Source organism: Furipterus horrens, unplaced genomic scaffold (genome assembly GCF_987537825.1).
Source record: "Furipterus horrens unplaced genomic scaffold, mFurHor1.1.pri manual_scaffold_12, whole genome shotgun sequence".
Classification (NCBI taxonomy): Eukaryota; Metazoa; Chordata; class Mammalia; order Chiroptera; family Furipteridae; genus Furipterus; species Furipterus horrens.
In genome coordinates this window covers 33573293-33577951 of record NW_028327182.1, presented here as the reverse complement: position 1 = coordinate 33577951, position 4659 = coordinate 33573293, and the positions used below count along the sequence as shown (strand labels likewise).

Below are 4659 nucleotides of genomic sequence, written 5' to 3'. Positions count from 1 at the left end.
AAGATGCTTCATATAATTTCAATTTTCTTGAATTTGTTACGGTTTGTTTAGTGTCCTACCATGTGGTCTATCTTTTAAAATGATCCATGTGCTTTTGAGAAGAATGTATATTTTACTTCTTTGGGGTAAAATGTTCTGTAAATATCAATTAAGTCCATTTGATCTAGTGTGTTGTTTAATGCTACTATATCCTTGTTGATTTTTTGTCTGGAAGATCTGCCCATTATTGACAATGAGGTGTTAAAATCCCCTACAATGACAGCATTGCTATCGATCTCTTTCTTAAAATCCACTAAGATTTTCTTTATGTATTTAGGTGCTCCTATATCAGGTGCATATATGTTTACAAGGGTTATATCCTCCTGTTGGACTGTTTCCTTATGTATTATGTAGTGACCTTCTTTATCTCTTGTTATGGCTTTAGTTTTGAAGTCTATTTTGTCAGATATAAGTATTACTACCCCAGCTTTTCCTTTAATTCATGTCCATTTGCATGGAATGTTTTTTTCCCATCCCTTCATTTTCAGCCTGTATAAATTTTTTGTTCTGAGGTATGTTTCTTGTAGACAGCATACACACACACACACACACACACACACACACACACACACACATATATACACTCAGCTACCCTCTGTCTTTCTTTTGATTGGAGCATTTAATCCATTTGCATTTAAGGTTATTATTGATAGGGCCTTATTCATTGCCATTTTATATTTTTATACCAATGTTCCTCTCTCTCTATTTCTTTTTTTAAAAAATCATTTATTTATTTATTTGTTTATTTATTTTTAGAGAGAGGAGAAAGGAGAAAGTGAGGGAGAGAAACATCATTGTGTGGTTGCCTCTCACTCACGCCCCCAACTGGGGACCTGGTGTGCAACCTAGTTATGTGCCCAGACTGGGAATCGAGCCAGCGACACTTGGTTCACAAGCCGACACTCAAACCACTGAGCCACAGCAGCCAGGGCTTCTATTTCTTCTTAAAGCAGTTCCTCTAACATCTCTTGCAATGTGGGTTTAGTGTTAATTGATTTCTTTAGCCTTTTTTTTTTTTTTTCAGTCTGGGAAGTTTTTGATTTCCCCTTCAATTTTAAATGATAGCCTTGTTGGGTAATAGTCTTGGTTGCAGATCTTTGCTTTTTATTACTTTGACTGATTCATGACAATCCCTTCTGGCCAAAAATGTTTCTGTCGCAAATCATCCAACATTTTTACTGGAACCCCCTTGTAGATAACTGACTGTTTCTGTTTTGCTGTCTTTAAAACTCTCTCTTTGTATATAAACTTTGTCATCTTGATTAAGAAGTGTCTTGGTGTGGATCTCTTTGAATTCATCTTGATTGGGACTTTATATGCTTCCTGAACTTGTGTGACTTTTTACTTCACCAGGTTAGGGAAGTTTTCTGTCATTATTTTTTTCAAATAGGTTTTCTATCTTTTTCTCCCTTTCCTTTCCTTCTGGTATGCCTGTGATACAGATGTGGTTATGTTTCCTGTTGTCCCAGAATTTCCTTAAACCTTCTTTTTAATGGACTTCCCTCCAACTGAGTAGGCACTTGTAGGTACTGTAGGTAACCCAGTCTTCTGATCACCTGTTCCAGGAACAGCTGAAACTTTCAGAGCCTCTTCAAGTAAATGACTCTCCGTCAAGACTTGTGGGTAGAAAATAATGGGCTTTTCTCTATGCGAGTAGGAACTAGAAGGTTCTAATGGAAACCCAGCCTTTTGGTCAGCTGGTCCAGAAGCCTCTTCAAGTAGGTGACTTTCTGGCAAGGACTGTGGTGAGATAAAAATATGCTTCCCTCTGTGTGAATAGGAAATAGAGGCTACCATTGGTATCCCAGTCTTCTGGTCAACTGGTCCAGGAACAGCAGTAACTTTCAGAGCCTCTTCTGATAGATGACTGTCTGGCAATACCTGTGGATTGAAAATAAAGGGCTTCTCTCTGTAAGAGTAAGATGCAGAGGTCACTGTTGGCATCCCACTCTTCTGCTTAGCTGGTTCTGGAACAGCTGAAACTTTCTGAGCCTGTTCAGTTAAATGACTGTCTGGCAACTCCTGTTGGTAGAAAACACTGGGCTTTTCTCTACATGAGTTGGAACTAGAGGGTACTGTTAGAATACCAGTCTTCTGGTCACCTGTTCCAGCAACCGATGAAAATATCAGAGACTCTTTAGTCATATGACTGGTAATGCATGCCAATAAAACAAACAAACAAACAAACAAACAAAACTGAGATTCTCTTCAAATGAATAGGACCCAGAGGATCCTGATGGTATCCCAGTGTTCTGTTCAGATGGTCTCAGAACAGATGAAACTTTTAGAGCCTCTTCATTTAGATGACTACCTGGAAACTCCTGCTGGTAAAAAATAATGGGTTTCTCTCTTTGTGAGTAGGCACTAGAGGGTACTGTTTGTAGCCCAGTGTTCTGGTCAGCTGATCCAGGAAGAGATGAAATTCTCTGAGCTTGTTCAGTTAGATGACTTTGTGGCAACTCCTGCTGATAGAAAGAACTGGTCTTCCCTCTATGTGAGTGGTAAGTAGGGGGTATTACTGGTATCCCAGTCTTTTGTTGAGCTGGTCCAAGGCCAGCTGAAACTTTCTGAGCCTCTTTAGTTAAATGACTTTCTGGCAACATCTGTTGATAGAAAATATGGGGTTTCTCTCCATAACCCAGGGTTACTGCTGGTATCCCACTCCACTGGTCAGCTAGACCAGGAGGAGTTGAAACTTGCAGAGCCTGTTCAGGTAGATGACTCTCTGGCACCTCTCACTGGTAGAAAAGACTGGGCTTCTCTCTATGTGAGTAAGAAGTAGAGGACACTTATGGCATCCCTGTTTTCTGCTCAGTGGATCCAGGAGCAGCTGACACTTTCAGATCCTGCTTGGTTAGATGACTGTCTGGCAATGTCTGTCGATAGAAAATATGGGGCTCCTCTGCATTTGAGTATAAAGCAGAGGATACTGCTGGTATCACAGTCACTTACTTGATCAGCTGTTCCAGGAGTAGCTGAAACTTTCAGAGCCTGAACAGTTAGATGACTGACTGGCAGCTGTTGCTGAGAGAAAACAATGTGTTTCTCTCTATGTGAAAAAGAACTAGAAGGTACTGTTGTTTTCTCACTCTTCTGGTCAGCAGGACCAAGAACAGCTAAAAGTTTTGGAGCCTCTTCAGTTTGATCACTACTTGGCAATATCTGTTGGTAGAAGATACCATGCTTCTCTCCAAGTAAGTAGGAACTTGGAGGGAGTGTAGATGGGCCGATCTTCTGGTCAGCAGGTCCAGGAACAACTGAAACTCACAGAGCCTCTTCAGTTAGATGACTGTCTTTTATGGCCTGTGGGTAGAAAATACTGGTCTTCTCTCTTAGTGAGTATGAACTAGAGGTAGTGTTGATATCCTAGTCTTCTGGTCAGCTAATTCAAGAATAGCTAAAACTTTTAGTGACTCTTCAGTTACATGACCATCTGACAGTATCTGTCTGTTGTGACTGTCAGTATGTAGACCAATAATATTTTCCACAGAAGATCTTATGGCCAACTGAGTCAAGTTCTCAGGGGTCAAGGGTACATAAGATCCAATATCTGAATCTCCAGAAGTGGTACTGATGCCTGCTTTCAAGTTGGTATGAGTAATTTCAGTTATGTCTACTTCAGAAATATCTCCTGATAAATGCTTGGGGGTCTTTGGCACAATCTCAGGAGATACCCTCAATATTCTGAGATCTGAAGTTATACTCCAACTCTCTTTGGCTCATGAGGAACAAATGGAGGCAATACAGATGAAAAAGACCAATGAATATCCATATTAATTGTTGCTGATTGGGTGTTTTGTTTTTTTTTACTTTGACTTCCAAGTTGCTGATTTGATCCTTTTCTTCACATAGCCTGCTTTTAATTTTTTGTAGTGTATTCTTCACTTCAGGTATTGCATTGTTCATTTACAACTGGTTCTTATTCAATGTTTCTATGTTCTTTTTCATGCTGATGTAGTTCCCACTAAGTTCCTTAAGTGTCCTTACAACCATTTCTTTGACCTCCATGTCTGATAAATTGCTTCCCTCAATTTCATTTAGCTCTTTTTTTCTGAAGATTCTTCCTTTTCTTTTGTTTGGGAATTGTTTCTTTGTCTCCCCATTTTAGTTGTGTCTTTGTGTTTGTTTCTATGTATTAGATTCATCTGCTTTGAATCTCTGTCTTGTGGAGTGGCCTTATGTGTTAGGAATCCTGTGGAATCCAGTGGTGCAGTCTCCTTGATTTCCTGATCTGGATTCTCTAAGAATGTCTTTTGTGTGCGTTATGTGAACTCTTTTGTTTTATTTTGGTCTCGATTGTTATTGGTCCATTTGTTGGTGGGAACTCTCCTTCAGCTGGCTGACTAAGAGGCTCAACCCCTACCACATCTTTTATACTGTTGTATAGGTGTTGGCAAAACAAAGTGAAACAACACAAAAACAAGCATTACCTCCCCTAACCACAACAGCAATATCAATGACAAGAGAGCAAAGAATAAAAAAAAAAAAAAATGAAAAGAGAAATGGAATAGCAGAGAAAGGGGAGAAGGAAAAAGAATATAAGAAGAAGACTAGTAATAAGAACAAAAGTGATTATGGAGGGTGACTTGCTCCAAGACAGGGAGAAAGATAGGCAGAGGC

General features: G+C 39.6%; 1 pseudogene; it reads right to left on the bottom strand.

Annotated features, from left to right (window-relative positions):
- Window positions 1-1515: 1515 nt before the first annotated feature.
- On the bottom strand, window positions 1516-3811 carry LOC149996008 (uncharacterized; annotated as a pseudogene).
- Window positions 3812-4659: the final 848 nt, after the last annotated feature.